Here is a 26,221-nt window from a genome sequence, read left to right as displayed (position 1 = left end):
CCCTCCCCTCTAGAACCCTCAGTTTGTTTTTCAGAGTCCATCATCTCTCATGGTTCGTCCACCCCTCCGATTTCCCCCGCTTCATTCCTCCCCTCCCGCTACCTTCTTCTTCTTCTTTTTTTTTTTTTCTTAACATATCTTGCATTATTTGTCTCAGAGGTACAGATCTGAGACTGTCCATTAATTCTTGTGTCATATGGAAACATACAGGTCTGATGTCTGGGTCTCCTTCAGGGCTTTATCTCTGACAACACTGCTTTAAATGTGCATTTATTTGGCAGATCTGCCTGAGGTTTTCCTGGGTGGTCCATTAGTATTTTCAGGTTTCACAATGATACAGCCAAGGAAAATGAAATGATGATTCTTTTGAAGGATTTTATTTACAGGAGGCTTCAAATGGTAATTTTAAAGTAATTTCTGTGTTATATGTAAGAACTGAAAATTGGAAAATTAATCCTCCAAGAACTCTAATATATTTATCTTTCATAAATTTCCTCTAGCCTTTTATTTTTTCTAGTCAGATATTGAGCCAATTTTTAAAAAATGATTTCATGTTTTTAGTTGAATTTTGATAGGCATTTGGTTCAGCAGCGAGTACAATTGGCTTTTTGGGTTTTTTTTAGACAAGATTTCAGTAAACTCCGGGGCCAGTATTTTACCTGTATTTCTGAATCCACAGATAATGGCACAGATATCATCATTAGTGGCAAAGATACTTTGGGTAGAGTTTGATATTATATCAAATGCTTCAGAAAGGAAAGTCTTATAATCCTCTGTCTTTGCTCTAAATTTAACAGTTTATCAGTGTGTTAGGGCTACTGCAAAAGATAGAGTTTATCTTTAGAAATGGAAAAAAAATAACACAAGAAGAGAAATGATTGATGCTAGTATATAGAACTGAGGTCCACTTACTCTCCCCCTCAAGGCAAAGGGAAATCTGTACTACAGAAGTTTTAGGGTGGCAGCAACACCTGTAGAGACAGCTGAGTATGGGGTGAATTCACAGGAAAGAAAGTAAAAGACTAAAGGTTTATGGGCCCATGAGATAAAGATTGATGTTGATGAATGAATGAGAAGCAGGAAGAAATATGAGATTGAAGGTGGTTTACATAAAGATTTAGAATTAGAAACCCCAACTTTGGGGAAAGTTATTTAATACCTATTTCTGAGTCTGTTTTTTTATATAAAGTAGGAGTAATAGGTTTTTGTGATGCTTTATTCACATAATGATTTAACATCATACTTACTCTGGGTTTTCGGGAGGCACAGTTGAGAAGAGTGGTCCCAAACCATTCATTACTGATGGGAGGGCCAATGGAAGGTTGAAGTTTTGAAGCAGTTGTCTGTGCTGTAAATGTTTATATTTCACATTTTTAGATGTTTCTCAGTGTTTCATAAACTGTCATTCAATTTAATTTTTTTTTTTAAATGCAGCGTGAGTCATCTCTAATCCATTGTTTGTTTTCACTTGAACCCGAATACCCTTTTCGCTTGTCCTTTGACTGAAAACTCACTAAATCATGGGAATGCAAGATATTGTTGAGAAGTGCAAAAGTAAGCTCCCTTTTATCTTACCTTTAAAGTTTTATGAAAATACTGGTTTTGGCCAGATGGAAAATCAATAGAAAATCAACAAGTGAGCAAAGCCAATGTGAGACAACAATTATCTTAGCATGAGATAATATGTGCTGTTCTATGGAAATCAGAAGAAAATAATATGCAAAGAAATTGCAGAAAGTGAAGGGATAAATTTGTGGAGATTATGTTAATGAAAAGTAATATTTTTAGGAAGCTGCGTTTTTATTTTTATTGGAATTTTGTGAATTTCCTTTTTGCTTTAAATTTTAACTGTGCCTTGTTCTATTTCATTTATATTCTTCAGCTATTTGTTAAAGAAGATAATGTGTAAGTTATAAATTCTGATTTTTTCAATCTTACTAATTTATGAAACACAGGTTATATAACATACTATTTTTTTATTACTGACAATGAAGGACTTTGCTTTTAAGTGGAATATCAATTGGGAAAGTAGATATATGCCATTTTTCATCATAAAAGGGTAGAATATATGGCTGTGAAGGCATTGGTGGAGAATATTGGTAACTCTTGTTCATCCTAGTCATTGCAAAAAAGTTATCTGACCCTATAGTATTGATACATACTTTTACTTATGTGTTCTCTGATCAAATCATTATAAAGAAGATTTATTACCATTTACATATGAATTTCAGATTGTCTGCCTGGAAGAAGATATTTACTTATAGGATCATTCTTCTGAAATTTACTTACTAGGGTGCCTGTGTGGCTCAGTCCTTTAAGTGTCTGCCTTGGGCTCAGGTCGTAATCCCAGAGTCCTGGATGTAGCCCAGGTCTCCTCTGGCTCCCTGCTCAGTGGGATGTCTGCTTCTCCCTCTCCCTCTGCCCCTCCCTCTGCTCATGCTCTGTTGCACGCTCTCTCAAATAAACAAAATCTTTAAAAAAATATAATAAAATTTACTTACTAATCTTAGAGTACTTCCATTTACTTTTTCTATCTTGAAAAAGGGAGTGAAATGTTTGGAAAAAGAATGGCTTGAAACAATGGCAAAGAATGATGTGGCCCCCGCTCACTTTTCCTTTTCTTCATCACTGAGATTCACTATTGCTCACCCCATATACAGTCATTTAGCTTTCACTGATTTTTTTTTCAGTTTTGTTAATTTTCTATTAGGAATGTCAAAAATCAGTCAGGTATTACTCATTGTGTATCGTCTTTCAAACTACGTTTTGAAAAAAATAGTAGATTGGCTTTTAATGAAAAGGACTACTTCTAAAACTCATTTTAATATAAAGTATAACTGGAAACTACATCAGGTTAAATCATTTTAAGAAGCTGCAGGAGGTATGGTTTCATAGAGCATTTTTGTTTTTTTGTTTGTTTGTTTTTGTATGGGCTAGCTCAAATAACACAGATTTGCCTGTGCTATGAATTGATCATGAATCCAGGTATAAACAATGGGTTAACTATATATTCAAATTGATATATTTTATCTTTAGATGTACTCTTTGAAAGATTATGGGACAGGAAGGTGAAGCATGTTCAAGCAGTTCATTGGATTTATCCTTTAAAAAGAAATGATTAAGGGGGCACCTGGCTGGCTCAGTCAGAAGAGCATGAGTCTCTTGATCTCCGGGTCATGAGTTCAAGTCCCACATTGATAGTAGAGATTACTGAAATAAATAAATAAATAAACTTAAAAAAAATAAATTATTAAATGATTATAGGAGGCACTTTTGATGCCCACCATATATAACTTCAATTCAACTCTGACTAACTGCTGTGAACAGTTAATTTGCAGGGTAATAGCTGTCCACATCAAGTTTCTGAATCTTTTTTCATCTCTTCTTAAATGCTTTCTCCAACATCATGGAGGTTGTAATGGAAATGGCCCAAGAAGCAGAACAGTGGAATGATAGTCTGGAACTGAATTACTCATTAGTCAGATGGCAACAAAGAATGTTTTTTGGTAATAGTGGAATGAATGTGAATAACCACTGAATATTGCAGCATCTTTCTTGCCATGAACCCCGTGAGTGATAAACTGAGATGACATTTAGATGCAAGGGGAAGTAGAGGCTTATACAAGAGATATCTCTAGCAATTGAAATATAAAGGAGTAGTGGTGATTGTAAGGACTCTGCCCTCTCCTGGCTTTTGTTAACTGCTGCAGATTTTTTGAAAAAAGGTAATAGGATCAGAGCATAAGCTCTTTACTCAGAGCATGCTCTAAAAGCTACAAGACATCCTTGGCCATATCTAAAGCTATTCCCATCTCCTGAAGCAGGAGAGATTATGCTAAACATTAGGTCCAGGATTTGATTGTAAGAGTGATGGAGCTATAAAGTAGGTGGGACGCATGGCCTTGAATGCCTCCTCTATTAACATGGGAGGCCCTGATAGGGAAATAAATGAAACCCTAAAACATTTGACCAGACAGGAGATACTTAGTGTAGTCGAATATTCTGGCACGGCAGGAGCAGCCTGTGGTGAACACCCACATCCACTTTCACTGATGCTCTAGAAAAGTTGTCATTGTTGTTTTCTGGAAAAACTGAGAGTGATTAATTGCCATATATGAGCTAAGTGAGAAAGTCGGAAGTCCTCCTTGGTAGCATATAAAGAAGCTCACCTTTCCTGCAGTGGGAGAGAATAGCATTGTTGAGAATCAGATCAAGTCCTAATTACAAGAGAAGACAATTTCCGCAAGAGGTCAAACTCTCAACAAAGGCAGAGATCTGCTTGTTAAGGTTAGGACCCTAGCTGGGAAAGCATGGGACCCAGATATATAAAATGGGAGTGGTTGATGTCCCCCCAAATCAAGAATTCTCATATTCGTCTGAGCTCTTTGAGCCCACAGACCTGGTGTATCCTTCCCTATTAAGAGGTAGAATTTTCCCATTGTCGTAAGATGGTGCAAATGCTTCTCTTCTGTAACTCATGTATGGCACCCAGGGTTAGTTTCTATTGCCCTTTCGGGCCGCTAGACCTTAAGCTAGGGTTAAATTATAACCTAAGACATCCAGGGATGTTCTGGGTCTAACAAGGAAAAAAATAACTGTACCCTTTTAGAATTGCAAAACATAACCATCATGAATTATCAGGACCCACCACAGTTTAAGTAGGATTGCATTTGGAGTTAATTTATTTGGGGCAACTCTCCTGGGATATAAGACTAAACACCTGGTAAGGACCTATGGAAAAACTGGTAAGGATCTTTGGAAAAACCGATGGCTCATGCTAGGTGAAGTAGAAATGGCAGCATTGTGGTGACACTTGGTGGAAGCAAGCTGGAAATCTGTCAGATGATGGTATTTATGAAAAGGCCAAGAGGATAGACACAGGTTCACAAATACAACAAGAATGATGGAATCCTGGGAAAAAAAAAAAGAGGCTGCCTAGGATCACTTAACCTCCATAAGCTGGTGGATGCAGTCATCATAAAGAGTGGTAGGGTAGGAGGGATAGCCAGAGGGGTTTGGCTGAAGAGTGTTATGGAGATGGTTAACAGAACATGTCACCTCTAAGGGAGGAATAAGTGGACAACCAACAGGGGTATTGTTCATTCTGTGTCAGCAGAAGAGGGTAAGCTGGACATCTTAAAGGCTTAGTGCTGGCTTTCCCATAAAAAGTCCCCATCCCTAATCCAGTTCCCAGACCTAAGCAAGTTTCCCAACCCAGAACTCTCTGAAGTGGTCATGATGGCAAAGAAAGAGGCTATAAATAGGCCTAACAGCATGAACTCCTTTTTACCAAGGCTCATTTAGTTACTACTGTCACCAGATGGCACTATTCTTCAGGAATTCCTATTGTCCACTGGGTGGCCAGTTGATACATTGAATCCTTTCCACTCTGGAAAGGTTATATATTTAATCTAATAAGAAAAGACACATTCTGAATATGCAATTGCTTTTTATCCTCACAAGGCTCCAATTAGTACCATTTTTCAAACAGGGTGTTTAGTAGTTTTGTTTACCACCATGGGATATCACATATCAAAACAGACCAAGGGATCCTTTCTCTCTCAATGGAAGTATGGAAGTGCATCCAGGGCTATGGGATCCCCTCTTATTTTTTTTTTTTTAAGATTTTATTTATTTATTTGAGAGAATGAGAGAGCATGAGCAGGGGAGGGGCAGAGGGAGAGGGAGAAGCAGATTCCCTGCTGAGCAGGGAGTCTGATGCAGGACTCCATCCCAGGACCCTGGGATCATGACCTGAGCTAAAGGCAGACGCTTCACCGACTGAGCCACCCAGGCGGCCCTGGGATCCCCCCTTCTTACATATACTGCACCACTCGGAAGATGCCCAGATTCTAGAATATTGGAATATCCAACCAAAGGTGCAGTTAAGATGCCAAGTTACGGGCAGTACTCTGCAAGTTTGTTGAATCCATCCTCCAGTATGCAATATATTAGTTGTAGCAAGCACTTTAATATGATAGTTTGTCCCTAGTGGGATGAGTAGCGGGTGTGGAACAGGAATTGTCTCACTTAGCATCACTCCCGGTGAACCACTGGGGGACATTTTGTTTCTTGTTTCTGAATTTCTATACTCCGTCTGATTAGAGATCCTGGTCCCCCAAAGGGTCAGTCTTTTTCCAGGAAACACATGAAAAGTCCTATTGAACTCTAAACTGTGGCTGCTACCCTGTTTCTCTGGAGTCTTTGTGTTTATGGACTAGTGGGCAAGATGAGGAATTACCATCTTGCCTTTTTTTACTTCTTTGATACAAATTATCCTGAATTGGATTTTCTGGAGGAGTATAAGATGTTTATTAGTGACTAAAACCTATCAAAGGAGGAAAATACTAGCTGGGTTGGATATAGAGAGAAGTTGAACTGTGAAATTTATTTTACAGCTATTGCCAACTAGTGGGGAGCTTTGAAGCAAGTATTATTTGTCAGAGTGGTCCTGCGCCAAGTAGAAATGGCTGGGGATTTACGCCCCTACCGCATTAAGTCGCTAAATACTGACCACTCCAAGCAGATGCTGAGAACTGGTGTTTGTCACTGTCTGTTGTTAGTACTTCCCAGAGTGGACAAAGAGTTCTTCCTGGAAGGGAGATCTGAATAAAGCATCTCCATGTCTACCTCACATGTGATCCGTCATAACATTGACTTAGACCCAAGGACCAATTTTACGATAAAGAGGTAGGACAGGCATGTAATCCTATCACATCACCTGGAAGCTGCTGCATAAGAGAACATTGGTTCTCAGCCAAGTTACTAAACATAGGGATGATTGTTTTGGGTGGGAGCCTGAAAGTATATTTGATACAGCATACAGTATTGAATCAGTGGCTATTGAATATTGCTGCATCTCCAATAGTTAAAAAAAAAATCTCTTTTTTATAGAGCAGCAGAGAAAGAAGTTATTGTACACTTGGATGTAATCAACACTGATAAGCATGAAGATCTAGGGGCCTAAGACTGCTAATAGATATCGCAGAAAGGGTCGAGTATGTCTGGAGGCTGGAAATCGCTAAGGTGCCCCTTGATATTTCAACAATCAGGGAAAACAATAAATGTGCAATTTCAGCAATCCGAGAAAACTAGGGGCTCATACTTTTCAGAGATTAAATCTAGGCCATTCCACTGGGTAAACAACCTAGATCAATAGAAGTAATGACAAAGGGGAAAAGAAATGTAAAACAGGTGACAGGAGAGAGCCGATGAATAGCACTTACTACCTTGGAACCTCTTGGAGCCATAGAACTCCAGCTTGTTTAATAACAAGTTCTAGCTTCTTACTGATCCTCTTGTTGTTGTTTTTGGTTTGTTTGTTTTGTTTTTGTTTTTAGAGAGATTGTGACTAGCCAATGGCTTGAGATCTCAGTAACCAAATATATGCAATATGGGGCATATATAGATCTGTGTGGTGCAAGGGAAAGGCTGTAGCAAACCCTAGTAATTCCTCATTCTAGATACTCTCAGTTTAACCTCTGAATTCACTTGAAACTGCAATGTACAAATTTAACCACCTCCACCAATTACGCTGAGTACTCTTTGTCCCTTTCTAGGATAATTATAAGACAGTTCTATTCCCACATGTTCGTAGCGGTAACCCACTACTTGTCAAACCTATTGGCTTTTCGGTCTTCCCCCTCTTTTTCCACTTCCTCATCTGTGCTTCTTTATCACTTCTTAAATAAGCTACTTGTGCACAATACCGTGCCTTGTATCTGCTCCAGAGGAGGTATTCGAACTAAGACAGTGATAATTTTCATGATTACACTCATTGTTAAGTTTTCTGTGGGGAAACCATGCTCCCAAAGCAGAATTATACTTGAGAAGCTAAATCTAAGTTGACCGCTCTTGATACCACTCTGAGAAACAAGGGCTAGTGAAGTTAAGCACACTCAGGTTATCATGTTCCACTGACAGTTGTTTGAGTCAGCTGATTGACAATGTATTTAATATATGGAAGAGTTTTCTATGTGCGTTACATATTTTGGCTTCCAAAGAAACTGTTGCTCAATGGTGTGCTCTTTGAGGGCTTGAATGCAGTTCAGCTAAGAGGTAAGGTAAAAACCCTATTCTACATACCTTTGAAGAAATGAATTTGATGACCTGCCTGAAATATTGCTCTATATTACTGTAATTTCCGAGCTGAAACTGTTATTACCCTCCATACATTTGGTCTCACCCTACACACTTGATCTGTCCCTTTCCATAGTCAGGGATGTTTAAGGAATCATGTGTTCCTACTGGCCTGTTCTGGGCAGTTGGGCACTGTTCTGACTTTATACCAATCTCCAATAAAGTTGCTGTTTTACTTTTCCTACCCATAACCTTGTCCAGTTTCTTTGGTTAGCCAATGTTTCATCTGCCTTCCCCCACATACTCTCAAACCACTGTAAAAATATGACCAAACCTGACCAATCAAGTGATCTCTAACAAAACTCTAGCCTTGTTTTATATTACATGAAGGTGGATAATAAAGTTGAGGATCAAAGGACCTTTGGACATCTCATTCTTAAGACTGGAGGGATGTTATCTAAGGCCTTGTTATAGAGTATACCACTTATCCTTTGGGACTTGAACCAAAATTCAAAATAATAGGAGCAGTCTCATTCTATGTCCTGCTAGATGGCAAGGATTATGGAGGAGAGGATTCCTGATGACTTTGTGTCTCTTGTAGTCATTTGTAACTTCTGCCTTTCCAGATTACATGTAATAATTTCATTTCTTTGCTTCTTTATGTCTTTCTTTCTCTTTCTTTCTTTGTTTCTTTTTCCTTTCTTTCCTTTTACTAATATTGGAATTCTGCCATATGAAATGGAATGAAATTCTAAATTTCTACTCATTGTCTGGCTCTCATTTATTAAGTCCTACTCCGTATTCCACTCCAAGTAAAATGTTTTTGTCATTTACCTATCATATTCCTGTATGATTCTTTAAGATAAAATGGTAGTTAATATTGTTTTCAGAGTGTCTATCCTGCTAAGAAGAGATAAATGTTAAAATTTCATAACCATAAAATAAAGGTAGAGTATTTTTAATGCATGTTTTTTAGAAGGGAAAATGGATTTAGCACTTACTTGAAATCTATATATAAAAATAATGAGTTCTCCTCTTGGGGACTTTTTCCATTACTATAATGTCCCATACCCTAAAAAAATACAATAGGGTTGCTCTCTCTTCATATATCTCTTTTTATATTGAATATATATTTTAAAAAGATAATAGTGGTATATTAAATTTTCATTCATTATTGAAAATAAATACAAACATAATAAATGTTTTGGAAATATAACTATTTTCTTGAAAATATTTTAAGAAATGTCAAACTTGATTTTTCAGAGATTCCCATAAATATACTTTCTATTATCTAGTCCTCCCATTTTTATCATTTAGACTTTGACAGAATACTTCCTTGGACTTTGGAATGTATTTTTCTCTGCAGTCTGAGACTCTTGAGCTGGAAGTGACTTTTGGGGTTAAGAATGACTCTGGGATGGGGCTGTGGTAATAACATCATTTGGGTCCTTTGGGGTAAGGGATATGGAGTCAGACTGTCCTGGAAGTAAATATTCTACGTAGAATGTTAAATCTACTACCTTTGAAGAAGAAACACCCTGAATTTGAACATCTTGAATATCTAGTGTTACTCTTTTATTTTTTTCCAGTAGTCCAGGTGTATACCAGCTTTCACAGGTGGCAACATGAAGGCAACATTTAAATTAAATTTAAATATTAGTTCTTATCTAATGAATAAATCTCAGAAACAATGAGTTTATTTACCTGCCTTCTTTTTTTAATTTTACCATCACTTCTCATCATGAATAACTGCATAAAATATCATAGTTAACTTATTTGCAATTTAGCAGGTCAGAAAAAAATGTCCCTTGTGTATAATTAAAACCTACCTAAATTACCAAATTTTTTTCCTCTCAAAATTTCTTTTTACCTAGGTGAGTTTCATTTTCATTCTCTCCAGGACTTTTCTATGGTTTTCTTAAATTGAATTACCAGACAACAAAATTATATATGAGTGAGTGACTAAAGAACAGTGGAGGGCGCCTGGGTGGCTCTGTCAGTTAAGTGTCTGCCTTCAGCTCAGGCTGTGATCCTAGGGTCCTGGGATCGAGTCTCGCATCGGGCTCCCTGCTCCTCTGGGAGCCTGGCTTCCCCTCTGCCTCTGCCTCTGTCTCTCTCATGAATAAATAAATAAAATCTTTTTAAAAAATTAAGAACAGTGTAAGAATTCTGTGTGTGCATGCAGTGCTGTAGTGTAAAGTGCCCTTCCTCACACTGTATTATATTGAAAATGATTATAATTTACTACATCCTGGAATAAACAGAAGAGACTAGTTTCCGTTGGTTAGATATCGCCCCTTGGGGAATCTGGCTAGTCCAGCCCTTCCCTGAATCCACAAAATCCGATGAGGTTGATATGTTAGTGTGCCTATAAATCACTAGCCCCATAGTAGTGTGTTCTGACATGTTGGAAAGCCCTGCTCTATTGCTTTTTAGGATTTGGTAATTAATTACACAGTATTCCATTTTTCCCCCCTCATGTTTGGCTTATGATTCGGGGTGTTTTAGGTGTGGAAGGTAATATTAAGTCTCTCATTTTTCACTTTTAATGGAAATGATCTATCTCTTTATGCAAAATTTGTAGTATTTATTATTTCTCTACAATGAGAAATGTTAAAATGAGCAAGTTTCTTCTTCTATTCTCCTTTTCTCTACCACCTGATATAAATATAAAGTAATAATATATCTCTATAATTATTATAGGATAATAACATAGAATAATCATATTTCTATAATTATTTCCTTCAAATTGTTGAATATGTTAGTACATCTTTTAATTTTTTAGTTGTAAATGATTTACTTTGAATCCTGACTATACTTGTTTATGGTAGATTGTTTTCTTCTAAGAGTTTTATGGTTTCTGCTCTTAACCTTCAGATTTTAATCCATTTCCAGTTAATTTTTGTGTATGGCGTAAGATAGTAATAATAGTTTTGTTCTTTTGCATGTGACTATCCAGTTTTCCCAGCACTATATTTACTGGAGTGATGGCACTTTCCCCCTTGTATATACTTGGCTCCTTCGCTATCAATTGATTGAACATACAATGATAGGTTTATTTCTGGGCTCTCTGTTTTGTTCTGTTAATCTTTGTGTGTTCTTATGACAATACCATACTGTTTTGATTACTATAGATTTGTAATATAGTTTGAAATCAGAGAGCATGGTGGCTCTAGCTTGGTTCTCTTTTTCTCAAGATTGTTTTGCTATTCAGGGTATTTTTTGGTTCAACACAAATTTTAAGATTGTTCTAGTTCTGTGAAAATTATCATTGGAAATTTGATAAGGATTGCATTGAGTTTATAAGTTTTCTCTGGGTAGTATGGCCATTTTAACAATATTAATCCTTCCAATCCATGAGCATAGTTTATCTTTCCATTTGTTTGTGTCATCTTGAGTCTGTTTCATCAGTATCGGAGTACGGGTCTTTCACCTCCTTGGATAAATTTATTCCTTGACATTTCATTCTTTTTGATGCATTTGTAAATGGGATTGTTTTCTTAATTTCTCTTTCTGATAGTTCACTGTTAGTGTATAGTAATGCAATAAATTTTTGCATATTGATTTTGTAACCTGCACCTTTACTGATTTTGTTTATCTGAACAGATTTTTGGTGGCGTCTCTAGGGTTTTCTATAAATGAAATCGTGTCTTCAGCAAATAGTGACAGTTTTATTGCTTCCTTTCAAATTTGGATGCCTTTTATTTCTTTTTCTTGCCTATTTTCCCTGGCTAGGATTTCCAAAACTGTGCTGAATAGAAGTGGCAAGAGTGGACACCTCTTTCTGGTTCCTGATCTTAGAGGAAAAGCTTTTAGCTTTTCATCATTGAGTATGTCAGCTGTGGGCTTGTCATACATCACCTTTATTATGCTGAGGTGCCTTCGCTCTACGCACCCTGTTGAGAGTTTTTATCATACATGGGTATTGGATTTTGTCACATTCTTTTTTCTGCATCTACTGAAACAGTCCTACGATTTTTAATCTCATTTTGTTAATGTGGTGTTTCATGTTGGTTGATTTGCAGTTGTTGAGCCATCCTTCCATCTCTGGAATAAATACCCCTTGATCATGGTATATGATCCTTTAAATATATTGAATTTGGTTTGCTAATATTTTGTTGAGGATTTTTGAATCTGTGTTCATCAAGATATTGGCCTGTAGTTTTTTTGTTTGTGTGTTCATTTGGGTTTTTTGTTCATTTGTTTTTTAGTGTCCTTGTCTGGTTTCGGTAACAGAGTCATGGTGGCCTTATAAAATGAGTTTGGAAGCATTCCTTCCTCTTCAGTTTTTTTTTTTTTTTAAGATTTTATTTATTTATATGACAGAGAGAGACAGCGAGAACAGAACACAAGCAGGGGGAGTGGGAGGGGGAGAAGCAGGCTTCCCGCTGAGCAGGGAGCCCAATGTGGGACTCGATCCCAGGACCCTGGGATCATGACCTGAGCCGAAGGCAGACGCTTAACGACTGAGCCACCCAGGCGCCCTCCTCTTCAGTTTTTTTGGAACAGTTTGGGAAGGATAGGTATTGAGTCTTCGTTGAATGTTCAGTAGAGTTCACCAGTAAAGCCATCTGGTCCCAGTTGTTGAAGGTTTGCCAAGACCTGTCTGTGTTCCAAAGAAAGGAATCTCAGTTAGCACCCAGTTTCAGGCTGATTGGAAGGCACACCCTTAGGCAGCAGCTTCCAAAGTATGAAAATATATGCAGTCCTGTGGGACCACAATTGTAAACCCTGCTGGCCTCCTGTTCAGGAGATCTGGAGGTGTTTGACATTTGCAAAAATTGGGTCTCTCGATGGGTGTTTAAGCTCCTTTCTGAGAAGTACTGCCACACTGTAGGCAGTCCTAGGGAAAGTGCAAAGATGGCTTTCCCTGCTTCCGTTCCCTGAGAGCACCTCTGTGGCCTCTTCTTATGTGCCAAACCTAAAGCCTGGAGCTCTAAGACAAGTAAGTAGATTTTTTTCATAGGAAGGCTTGGGATATATTTCAGTCTGCTGTCTTTGAAGGCTGCCATGCTGCCAAGAACTGTCTGTTCAGTTGTGTCTGGCCTGTGGGGCCCAGAGAGGCAAGCACCCCTGGCCAGCAGAGCCAGGTGATTGGGGAGGGGAGTCCCCTGTGTGGGCCCTGTGTGCCAGCCAGCTTTTGCAAGGCAAGTTGAGTGCAGGGCCCAGAAAGATCCACTGTCTTTAGCTTTAGTGAGGCAGTGGGAGAGCACAGGGTCAAGGCACATCCACTGGTTTTAGTGAGGGCATGGTAGAGCTCTGGGGCGGGGCATGCCTGCTAGCTTTAGTGGGGCGACTGGGGAGTGCCGTGACTGTGCGAATCTTCTGGCACTGGCCAGGTGGAAAGAGAGTGCAAAAATGGTGCCTGCCTATGCCTGAGTCCTGGAGAGAGTCCCAAGAGGCCCTGTCTCTCTGGTGGGTGCTTTAAAGATCAGCAAATGAATCTTCTTCGCAAACAGTCTAAGGCACTTTTCAAAGAGCTGCTTTTGCACTGGGTTCTGGGGTACGGGAGCCCTTGGAAATCAGAATCTCAGCTCCATGTAGCCCTTTCTGACTCCGAGATGTAAGCCCTGTTGGTTTTCAAAGTCAGATGTTTGGAGGTTCACGTCTCTCTGGTTCAGGTCGCAAGTGTTGGCATCCCTTATGTGGGGCACAAACCTCTTACTCCTCAGGGAGAAGTTATGCTCCATATTTGTGAGATCCCTACAGCCCTGGGAGTGGAATTTTTGGTGAGACCACATTTCTTCCTCTGCTACATGTCTTAATGTGGCCCTTTTATCCTTTGTTGTGGAGCTTTTAAGAGTTAATAGCAAGCAAAAGCCACAAGGCATTTATTTACAATTGCCTACCCCAGTCTCCACAGGACGAAAGGGAAGGCAACTGGTACAGAGTTTGTACGTGAGTACCTAGGGAAGCCTGCCAGGCCAGCAGCAGCCCCTGGGGGCCCTCGGACCAGGCAGGGCTGTAGTTCGCCCCTGTGCTCACAAGGTGGTCAGGTTGCATGCCTGAGTCTAGTGGGCAGGAAGCTGGGCTGCAGTGGGGGAATGTGCCCAGAGGGCGGGGATGGCACTGCCCGGGTAGCCCTGAGCCCCCTGGCGCCTCTGCCCCCTGAGTCCTTCATGTCCCAGGGCAGCCACCAGCCTCAGATCCCTCTCCGAGTGGTACTCCAGCCTCACGACCCCCTTAAGGCTACAGCTGCTGGTGGCCACAGGTTAGTAGTACACCTCCAGACAGATAGGGGAGCTGGGCCACACCTGTAGGCCACTGTTGCCATCTGTGGGCCAATCTGGCTGCAGCTACTGCTGAGGGGAGGCTACCAGGCTCTGGAACATCACCATCCTGGGGCTAGGCCTGCCGCTGCCACTGATCCTGTCCCAGAGGGGTGACCTGGCCCACCTATACACAGTTTTTTTTTTTTCCAATAAATATACGTACAGTACTGTAAACATGTTTTTTTCTTCTTATGATTTTAACATTTTCTTTTCTCTAGCTTACTTATTTTAAGAATACAGCATATAATACACATAAAATAAAAAATCTGTGTTAACTGACTAGGTTGTTGGCAAGGCTTTTAGTCAAAAGTAGGCTATTAATAGTTATGTTTTTAGGAAGTCAAAGTCACATGTGGCTTTTTGACCGTATTGGGGATTGGTGGCCCTAAGCCCTGGCCCGTTCAAGGATCAACCATATAGTGATACCAGTTGCTTACTATCATAGTGAGATTTAATTAAACGGTACTGCCAAGACCTGAACTCTTACTGTTCTAAATCCTGATGCATTCAGGATTCTGTCACTGTTGTTGTCGGTTTCTTCACTTTGTTTTATTGTAGTTTTGTTCTGTTTTGTTTTATTGGCCCATTGATAAAAACACTGTAAGTAGGGCTCAACACTGTCCAACTTGACTCAGCTCTTAAATTGGTAATTCAGCTTGGATTCTCAACAGTAGCCACACAGCGTACTCCTTCTTGTAGACATGTTTTACTTCTCCATTATTAGGTACTGATTCAGCGCATTAATCTGTAGCTTTACCTCTTTTTTTGTTAAGACGCTATCAAAGCATAGTAAAAGGGAGCTTACCAAATAAAATGTTATCATCAGAAATTGTAGATGGTAGCTAAAGAAAATGAGAATCCTTCTTAAGACATTAAAGACTGTTCTCTTTAGATTTGTCCAATAATTAGAATTACAGGAAAGAAATAGTATTTTAACATTTTTACTCTCAGAATCTTATACCTTGTCAGTTGAATATAGCAAAAATGATTTTTTCACCTTAAGATTTATATATCTGTATATATTTTTTTCCTTTCAGAGCAAAAATAATCTTCAAGAATAGATATTTTCAATGGTAGGATGAAAGCTAGGGGCTGGGGGTATGGAGGGAGGACGGATTCAGTTTTACTTAAAATGAATTTACCAGAGTGTAGCTCTTTTCCGTAGGTAATAATACTCATTTAGGAGATTTCTTTATTGCATATTTTAATTTTTTAATTTTAATTTTTTTTTAAGTAGGCTCTATGCCCAATGGGGGCTTGGACTCATGACCTCACAATCAAGAGTCACATGCTCTACCAGCTGATTCACCAGGCACCCCATGCTTAGTTTTAAACATAATGAATTGTATGAATTCCATGAGGAATGTCACTAAAAATGTTAGAATACGAATTAATAAGCATCAATAAGCCTACTCATTTTCATTAAATATCTATGAGGTGCTTACTTAGATCCTGTACATTGAATAAGAAACTTGCACATTTAGAAAGATTTTATATAAAAAAATTTTTAACACCAAAATTTTTAAATTCATAAATTAAGAATTTTCATTTTGGTCATGACAACAGTTCTCTTGATGATGCATTAGACTCTTTAAAGTGAGAGAAAAAAATGCCTTCTATTCTATGGTAGGAATAAAAATGAGAATCCTACAATCCTATTTTTTCTTTAATGTTTGCAAGCTTAGTGTTTGTATAAGTAATCTAAATCATAAATTAAACTTTTCAGTAAAATGCAAAAGACTGACTAATTGTAAAATGATTTTCCATTTTGGAATTTTTTTTTTTAGAGAGAGAGAGAACGAACAGGGAGGAGGGGCAAGAGGGAGAGAGAGAGAGAGAATGAGAAGCAGATTCCCCACTGAGCAGGAAACCCAATGTAAGGCTCCATCCCAGGACCCTGAGATCATGACCTGAGCTGAAGGCAGACGCTTCACTGACTGAGCCACCCAGGCGCCCCTTCCATTTTGGAATTTTTAACCCATCCCAGTGGATTCTAAGACTCATCAACTAATTATTGATACCATGGTTATAGAATATTCTTGAGTGTTTGCTTCTGTGATGTGGTTCCAGAGATGTAATTTGAGTAAGTCCTGTCTATTTCATTTGTATTCATTTTTGTCTTTTATAATTTTGCGACTTTGAGCTTTATTATAGTCAATTTTTTTCATGGCTTTCACTCTTGTGAAGCAGCACATTTTTTTTTTCTGTTTTCCTTAAAGAAGAGGTCATTTTCCACTAACATTACAAATATAATCAGATTGCCTCACAGAAATTGAAAGTTAGAAGGTTCTAGGAAAGCAGAAAAAAGACATGATTACTACTACAACTTACCATACTCATATAATAAACTTCATGTTAATCCATGGCTTTTCTTTCTCTAACCTGTAGGGTTTCTTAAATCTCTTTAATTCAGATGCAAATAGAATTCACATACTAAAATGGGGAAGCTTCCAGAGTGGGTAAAGGGAGAATTGTTACTCAAGAAAATAAAAATAGAGTGTTTTTCTGGTTGTGAATGGGAGGCTGTTTAATTAAGATAGCTTGTTTTGAGTCAACAAGGCTGCCTGGGTTTTATCGAATCAGAATTTCTAGAGGTTGGGCCAGGACATCTGCATGTTCAGCAGCCCTTCTAGGTGTCTCTGATATGCGCAGAGTTGGACAGTAGGTAAGCCAGATAATAGGACAGTAGGGACCTGGATGTTTGCCCTTGGTGACACAGGAAGAAGGGAAAATAGTTCTGTATATTTAATGTTTGACAGTACTGTCCATTGCTTTTATAAATTTCTCAAAGCATATAAATGTGAGGCTGTTGTCAGTGGTTAATTCTAATTTGAACAAAACATAAGATTGGAAAAGTACATATATTCTCAAGTTGAGTAAGCTCTATATAAAGTAGTGTGTGTGTGAACAAGCAGATAATGATCTTTCCCCAAAAGAGTAATATCCATCTGAATAAATTGTATTAAATATTTTGTAACCCATACATCTGAAAAAGTTGGCCTCAGTGGATAGAATGAATTGGATAGAATTCTAAAGGAGAAAACTGTGTGATATATAAATAAAATTGTGCTTTTATGCTTTTTTCCTTTTATATATAGAAAAAAACATATGAATGGGAAACACACTTTTATTGCAACATCAACCAAGGAATTTCAAGTTTCACTATGTGTATTTCTGTGTCCTTGGGTCTGTCAAGTTGAAGGTGTGAGAACATTGAGCCAGCTAAATGCTGCCATGGGCAGGAAATTTTTATTATCATGATAGCTGTGGAGCTGGGCTTAGGGAGTAATTTCTTAAAATCTGTCTCTAAGTATGGTAATTTTCCTGAAATGTCATTATTATGTATTTGGAAGTTAATAAAAATGTTAGGGGTTGTCACAGAGGCAGTAAGTCAAACACTTTCCACTTTTGCAGGATTGTTCAGTGATTGGTTCCACCATTAAACTTTAATTTTTCTTTTGTGCAGAGTGAATATGCTGAGTCGCTTTTGCTCTGAAGCATTTATCTTTGTTCTAAAATACATTGGTATCCCTTTCCTAACACTGGTGTATCTTTGGATTTACTGAGGAATGAAGGAGCTCGAAAATATATTCAAGTGTAGCCATTTTTGTATATCATAAAAACAGACACAATAGCTGTGTAAATTTACTTAATAATTGCAAATAAATCGGTTAAGAATCACAGTTTCCTCTCATGTGGTATTAAGTATAGGGAAGATCTCTGTCATACTCTTTATTCGCTTTTCTTCCTCTTTATAATTTTTTATCTCTCTCCCCCTTTACTCTCCTTACCTATTGCAGTTCATCAGCCCAATAGAGAACATACTGATCATTTTCAATGACTTTGTTTCTTATGACCTGGTGGGTAGGTAATCTTAGAGAAGAACCCAAAGAGGAAGAGGCATCTATTGAATCATCTTGCCTGGAACTGAATCTTTTGGAAAATTGGACTTTGATTTCTAAAACAGGGATAATTGAGGGAAAACTAAGTCTTTTGGTCAATGTACTATAAACTTTTTTGGGGAAAAATGACTTTTTTACTTAAAAAGTATTTCGCTGGAAAACAGAAAACTTTGTTGCACTGAATACTTAAATGGATATGTTTGCCTCTAATCATCATGTAGAACAAAGCAATCAGAATATTGAAGAAAGAAAAAGTCTGTATGAGGTGAATTCAAAAAATTCGTCGGAAAAAAGTTCTCTTCATGGAAATTCTGCAGAGAATTACAAGCAAAAAACACTATATTGGCTTAATATGTACTAACAAAATTTCATATATATTTAAAACAGTCATGCTTTTGGTTAAACAAAAAGAGGAACATGGCATACAGATTGCAGATTATAAACAAATTACCAGTGTGTAATTAATCTTGTGTGTACACCAGTGTGTAATTAATCTTGAAAAATGCACTGAACTGAATTAACAGGCGAGGAAGACTTTATTCAGAACTACTGTAATAAGGGAGAGGGAGTAACTTCACCATGGTTCAAACAAAAGGCTAGTGGAAAAGTGGTGGGAGACGCGAGGTCGGGGATTGGTCAGTCGGTTAGGCCCTTGCACTTCTTTAAGTTAGGATCCTACCCTTCCACAGAAACTAGGAGACAGGGGAACTGTCTTAGTTGGCTTGGGCCACCATAACAGAATACCATAGGCTGAGTGGCTTTAACAAAACTAAGAGATTTATTCTCTCTTGCTTCTGGATGCTGAGAAGTCCAAGATCAAGGTGGTGGCAGGGTCAGATTCTAGTGAAGGCTCTCATCCTGGCTTATAGATGATGGTCTTGCTGTGTGCTCACAAAGCAAACCAAGAGAAAGAGAGGGAGAGAGAAAGAGATGGGCTGGTATGTCTTTCTCTTTTGTAAGGACACCAGTTTTGTTGGATCAGGGCTTCACCCCTGTGATCTCATTTAACTTTAATCACCTACTTAAAGGCCCTGTTTCCACGACTGTCTAATGGGGGTTTTGGGGCTTCAACATATAAATTTTGACCATAGCAGGCACTGTCTTCCTTGATCATTACATTTCAAAGAGACGGCACCAAGTCCTTGAGAAAGACATTTCTGTGTTGTAAATCTGGTGAGAGACTGGGAGAAGATTTATATCCCAAAGAGGTAGAGAAAGAATTTACAATTGCCAGTTTTCCAAAGTAAATGATCTAAGAAAAGGGAGGTCAGGGACTATAGTTGGGAAGAAAAGGGAGGTCAGGGATTAGAGTCGGGAAGAAATCCGTCTGAAGTTTAGTCAAATTGAGGGGAAGTTTGAGGCCGTCCTGGCCAACCTGTGGGTCATCATTGCCTCGTGTACTTTCTAAAAAAGAAATTGCTACGACTCCTTTGTCTTTTCATTTATTCATGGTAAAGCTAGCAAAGAATATTCATGCATTAGCCAAACCATGTCCTGGAGGACCTGGGAAGTGCTGCATAATACATTAAGTGGTAACATTTTGATTAATATTTTCAGATTATTTTGCTGCTTGTTAGCTACAGGGGCATAGATATAGGATCTTTGTTTATTGTGTCCCTCAGAATCTCACTGTCCTTAGGCCAATTATCCCAATTATCCATTATATATATATATATATATAATATATATAATATATATAATATAATAGGCTAGGACTAAGCGCCCAGGCCCCTAAAAGCAGAGGTCAGCCCTCAATTTATCTTTGAATATAAGGAGAAAGACCAGGTTGTATATCTGTGTTTTGAGGGAAAACAGTGTCAAGGGAATATAAAGAGAGAGGAAGAAGGTAGGAAAAAATAAAAATAAAACCAGAAAAAGAGGGAATGTCTTCTCTTGGGTTGGTATTAATATCTACTCTGGGTGCGGTTGGCAAATTGTCAGACATTCTCACGCTCTTGCAAAGGGGCTTTTCAGTTTGATGAACTTTTAGTTAGCTGGATAAAGAACAGGGGTGGGACTGGAATTAAGTGAGCGAGACACGTGCCTCTGGGTGCAAAATTTAAAAGGACACACAAAATCAAAAAACTGAGAGAAAGTGGGATTGAGATTACTGATTTTTCTTTTGGCTCCGGGTCTAGTATGGCTCTCTAAGGCACTATGAGTGATCTTGCCTTGGTTAAAAATAGTTATATTTTGTTTCCCATGGGTTTTTGCATTCATGGAGCACTGGGTGTTATATGCAAACAATGAATCATGGAACACTACATCAAAAACTAATGATGTAATATATGGTGATTAACATAACATAATAAAAAAATGTAAAAAAAAATATCACCTTAAACATTATGTATATTGTTTGCCAAACTTTCTGGCATACCCTTAAATTTTGCAGCCAAGATGCATGCCTCACTGTGTCAGCCTATTCCTACTCAGCTAAAGGAAAAAGAAATGGTACTTTCCCTCTAGATTTAGAATTTATTTTCAGTCTTTCTGGTTGGGTAGAGTAAGTCTAGAAAGTATTATTGAAGAAGTGCTTTTCTTGGTGGGTACTAACAGAGAATAACATTGGTCTAGTTAAAAAGAGCATTGTTCATTTCCCCACAGGTCACTCAGTGACACTTGGGAAGGGAAGACTTTTGCCAAGAGGGAAGTTTGATGAAGAGAAATATTTCTGAGAATGTACAGGTAACGCAAAGCACACAATTTAATGTCACCAACAGAGAATGTTAAATGGATAAATGGATTAAGAGACAGAATATGTTGATTCTAATGCTACAATTTCATCACATTATGTTTGTAAGTCTTTGAAACCTATCTAACCATCTGTAGTCTCCTAAAGAGGGGATTTATTCAGTCTATCTCTTGACATTCTGAAGAGAAAATGTACCTTAGCATGGTCAAAAAAAATGTAAATTCAAGTTCCTATAGGTTTAGGTTATTAAATCTCTCACTGTTTACTTAGTTGGGTACCTGGCAACAAATGAAAAAATATTTATGTTATTTATTTAAAGGATCCTTTCTGTTTTTATTAAGTTCATAGTCATCGCATGTGTAGTTAAAATACACAGGATTTAAATTTTTAAAGCAAAATAAGTGAACGAGAGAAGAGAAATATAGTATTTCTATTGGCTTAGGAGGGACTTTTACAAAACAATAAAAGTTCAAATAACTCTTGCAATTTACATGGACTACAACTACAGTAGCATGAATTAATGTTTGTATCAAGTTGGCAAACTTTTTTTTTGTAAAGGGCCAGATAGTACATATTTTCAACTTTTCAGGCTATACGGTCTCTGTTGCAACTACTCAGTCCTGCCTAGTCGTAGGAAAGCAGCTACAGGCAACAGCAAACCAATGAACATGTTCCAATAAAACTTTATTTACAAGAATAGGTACTGGCCTGGGTTTGGTCTACAGACCAGAGTTTGCCTACCCTTGTGTTAGAAGCTTCTACATGCTTTATTGAAAACTATAAACTAGGTTGTCTGCAACAGTGGGCCATAAAGGAGTCATGTCATTTATTGAGCTGAGTGTCCAAGCCATTATCTAGACACGAATGAACCTTCATGACAAGACTTTGGAACGGTTTGTGTGTCTGTACCTAATCTTATCTCTTAGCATTCTGTATCCAGCAAGATTATTTAATGTCAGATGTTATTACTAGGTAGATACGCTATCTCTGTTTTGCCATATTTTGCCCTCTTAAAAACTCTTAAAATGTCCTGAAAATTTGATACTTTACTGAAGGCCATGAAGCTTAAGGACATTTCTACGTGAGGACAGTTTGTTTTATTGGCCCTAATAAATGCTTCTTAATGGATCAGTGACTCAGCGAAAACCACAGAATTGAGGTGGCCTAATGTGGAAAGTTGGCTAACTAGATATTTGGTTTTCACTTGTAGTAAGCCATCTTCCCAATTTAAGGAGAATTTACGATAGCTGTAGGGAGAGAGGTTAAAATGGTGCCGAAATTACACTATTTTTTAAATCAGGCTGCATGTTTGGAAAAGCTCTTGTGAAAGAAATAGCACTTTGTTCTGTGCACTTAACAGTATCTTTGCTGTTTATTCCAATTAATGGCCAGTCAGATATTATAAATGATGAGCAGGAAAATTATTTAATAATCAATGCAAACTCTCTTTATTTGCAAGTTTTATCATATGGAGACAGGATTCATAAAACAGAATGAGATACTAGAACGCTGATGGCTTGCTTTTCTAAAGGTTGTTGTAGAAATGATATATATTTGAATTTAAATTACTGGGGCTATGCAGTATTATCATGGCCATGCCTTTGAAAGGCCTATAGCTAACCCCCACCGTTATATCTTGAGTAAGGACGGGAAAAACAGTGTTTCCCCCAATAGAATTTGAGGAAAAATGGTTTTATCAGTCACGTGACTGAAATCACATGGAACAACCAAGATTTCAAAGAACTTTACTGTCAGAATAAACCTCAGAGACTATTTGTTCAACCCTTTAATTAGAGAAGAAGAAGCTGATTCCCAGGGAATATAAGAGATTTTACTAAAGGTTACACACAGTATATTGCCAGACTTGCCATTAGTGTTCTGGTCTCTTTTATCCCTGGACTCTGCTCTCAGAAGATGAAATGTCATCCACCGTTAGACATAGTCACGCACACTCACACAGTTGAAACCATGCGATTGTATGAAAACAAAAATCCCAGGGTCAGCATTCAGGTACTTCCAGTGAGTGTTTGCAATGTTTCTTGCATAGCTAGTTCCATGAAATTAGAAAGTTTGTATTTCCACTTACATCTTCCTTACTTAGTTTTAATTTCTTTAATTCAGTAGGCTATAGATTGGTTAAAATGTCTAGGACCAAAATCTCAGGGCAATTGGATTTCCTGGAAGCCATCTTAATTTACAGTTGAATGGGAGTGTAGGTGTTTGGCAGGCAGCTGTTAATGTTAAAACACTCAGTTGAAGTAGATGGTGTTGTATCTTCATCTCTTGGTTCCTCTTTTTGGTGTCACCTCATATGGACAAACTGATCTCCACACCTCTTTCATGGCCAGAGCTAGTGTGAGGCACCTCAGACCCACAAGTCAAGGAGAGCTGGACTTGCCAAGATTCACAAATGAAGCACCTCTTTGGATTTTGGGAGTCTCTCTCACCCACTGTGTTCTCGGCCCTTCCTTTGGCTGTTGATCTCTTCTCTGACAGTGTATGGAGAGAATGACTGGCATTTCATGTCTGCAAGGCAGTTTTAGCTCCAGAGAAGAAACATGTGGCAACAATATAGTATTGATAATATTTTAGTCAGAATGTTTTGCAATTAAGGTGTTCAAACTGTGAGGATTCCGTAGATATAAATATAATGTATAGTTCAGATAACATTCTCCTGGTTATGTAACATAGATTAGCAAATAACCAGTGGTTTCCTCAGAAGGATCTCACCACGGGAGGAACCTCCTGATCTTACACATTTAATCACAGAGCTTTAGCCAGGCTTCCTGTGATGTTCTGTATTCCCTGTTTTTATTCAGATGCCTCCTGAATTTCCTATTCTTATTTCCTTCTCTGAGTTTTATTCTTCTTTCTGTTTAATATACTGTGTTCACTGAAGAGAAAGGGTGGAAGGAAAGAAACATTTATTGAGCTCTCTGTTGGGTGAGCCCCTTGTTAGATTTTGTCCATCTGATAATCTCATATATTTTCTTATTGTATTTCTAAGATGTCATTTATTTATTTTTTCATATGAAAAGAATTCTTAAGAGTCCTAGAGTTCATGACTCACAATAATAAAGGCTCTATTTCTCCCTCTTGCACAGATTTCCATAACAAACGTATTTTTATAGTTACATGTGTATAGGTATAAAATCTACATATCCCTGAGCAAATCTGGCATTGATTTCATCTAGCTTTAGCTCAAGAATAGTGGGACTCTCTTTTTTCGTCCTTAGGACTTAAGCACAGCTTTCTTACTTAATTCAAAGATATAGACATATATATAGATAGAGATAGGTAGATAGATAGTCCATTGTTGGGGTAAAGTGCAAACCACTTAAGTACAGCATCTGTGTTGTAGCCAGTTATTCATTTTGTCTGGAAATGATTGATATGGGTTGAATCAAAGCAAGAACGGTCTCTATAAGGTGAATCTTGTTCCCTCATCCCCTAGTAGGCCACATTACAGTCAGTTTTCCTTTGTACAGATTTACCCTGCAAGAGAAATTGTTGAGTGTTTTCTCATGTGTATGTCAGAACAACCCAGTAATGAACATATATAGATTCCCTTCCCAGTGAAGTCCAGAGAGGCCAAGGATATAGTCAGTAAGTAGTAAAACGGATTCAAACTCAACCCTATTTGACTCCAGAGATCAATCTTAAATCCAACTACACCATTCATGGTTTCACCATTTTTATTTGTTTTCAGTGCTCCACAAATGAAAAAAAAATTAGTAAAATACGTATCACATAAAATATACCATCTTAACCATTGTTAAGTGTACAGTTCAGTGGCATTAAGTACATTAACATTGTTATTCTACCATCATCACTATCCATCCATAAAAGTCTTTACATCTTGCAAAACTGAAATTCTACCCATTAAACAATAACTCCTCATCCTTCCTCCCTCCAGACCCTGGCAACTACCACCTTCTCTCTGTCTCTGATTTCAACTGCTCTAGGTATGTCATATAAATGGAGTCATACAGTATTTGTCTTCTTGCAACTGGCTTATTTCACTCAGGGGTTATCCATCTTGTAGCATATGTCAGAATTTCCTTCCATTTTGAGATTTAATATTCCATCATTGTATATACCACATTTTGTTTGTCCATTCATCCATCAGTGGACGCTTGGGTTGCTTTCAGCTTTTCACCTTATTTATTTATGTGACTTTTTGTTAGACCCTCAATAGGTTCTTTGATGTGCATACTTTTAAATTAACATTCTAAATAACAGAGACTTAATCCCAACAGAGAATGAAATTATGAATTGATCCTAGGACAGCTGTGGAATTATTTTGTGTGTTACAGATAACTGGTGGAGAGTTTTTGAGAGTCAATTGTAATACCTTAGGAAAAGAAAATGAAGACCATGGATTCACTTGCTCTGAAGGAAAGCAGCACATGCTTCCATTTTACCACAAAAACAAAAATGGCCATGTCTCCCTGGAGCAGCATTTCAAAGAGTTTTGGAGATTTGGGTCATGAAACATGTTGTAAACTCTTGCCTTTTTTTTTTTCTCTCTTCTGGTAAACCAGTATAAGTAAACACATTATATAGGTAGCCTTAAGGACAGCTCAGTGGGGGAGAATCAAGTAAATGCCAGAAGAACATTTGTTTTTACAGAGCACAAACAGTGGGAGTGGGAGGGGGAGAAGCGGGTTCCTCACTGAGCAGGGAGCCTGACTCTGGGCTCAATCCCAGGACCCTGGGATCGTGACCTGAGCCAAAGGCAGATGCTTAACCGACTGAGCCACCCAGGCACACCTGGAAGAACATTTTAAATGAAAACATATGCAACAAATATTTTCTGATAATCGTTTTGATACGAAGTCATTGAAGTATTGAAGCCATTTTTTTTTATTTTTTATTTATTTTTTAATTTTATTATGTTAGTCACCATACAGTACATCATTAGTTTTTGATGTGGTGATCCACAATTTGATTTCGTATAACACCCAGTGCTCCATGCAGTACATAACCTCCTTAATACCCATCACCGGGCTAACCCATCCCCCCACCCCCTCCCCTCTAAAACCCTCAGTTTGTTTCTCAGAGTCCATAGTCTCTTATGGTTCATCTCTACCTCTGATTTCCCCCCCTTCATTTTTCCCTTCCTTCTCCTGATGTCCTCCATGCTATTCCTTATGTTCCACAAATAAGTGAAACCATATGATAATTGACTTTCTCTGCTTGACTTATTTCATTTAGCATAATCTCCTCCAGTCCCATCCATGCTGATGTAAAAGTTGGGTATTCATCCTTTCTGA

The 26,221-nt window shown here is 38.0% G+C and overlaps 1 protein-coding gene across 2 annotated transcripts in view; it reads left to right on the top strand.

Annotated features, from left to right (window-relative positions):
* The window catches only part of LOC115937794 (protein FAM170A), a 130,313-nt gene that overhangs the window by 68,194 nt on the left and 35,898 nt on the right, over nucleotides 1-26,221 (top strand). For both annotated transcript variants that reach the window (XM_081827196.1, XM_081827199.1), the window contains exon 2: nucleotides 20,858-20,938. The gene's annotated coding sequence lies outside the window, so the exon portion shown is untranslated. The remainder of the gene's footprint in view (nucleotides 1-20,857; nucleotides 20,939-26,221) is intronic.

Source organism: Leptonychotes weddellii, chromosome 7 (assembly GCF_054177405.1).
Source record: "Leptonychotes weddellii isolate Sample4059 chromosome 7, ASM5417740v2, whole genome shotgun sequence".
Classification (NCBI taxonomy): domain Eukaryota; kingdom Metazoa; phylum Chordata; class Mammalia; order Carnivora; family Phocidae; genus Leptonychotes; species Leptonychotes weddellii.
Note: the sequence above shows the minus strand (reverse complement) of the source record. Positions and strands in the feature narration are given on the sequence as shown.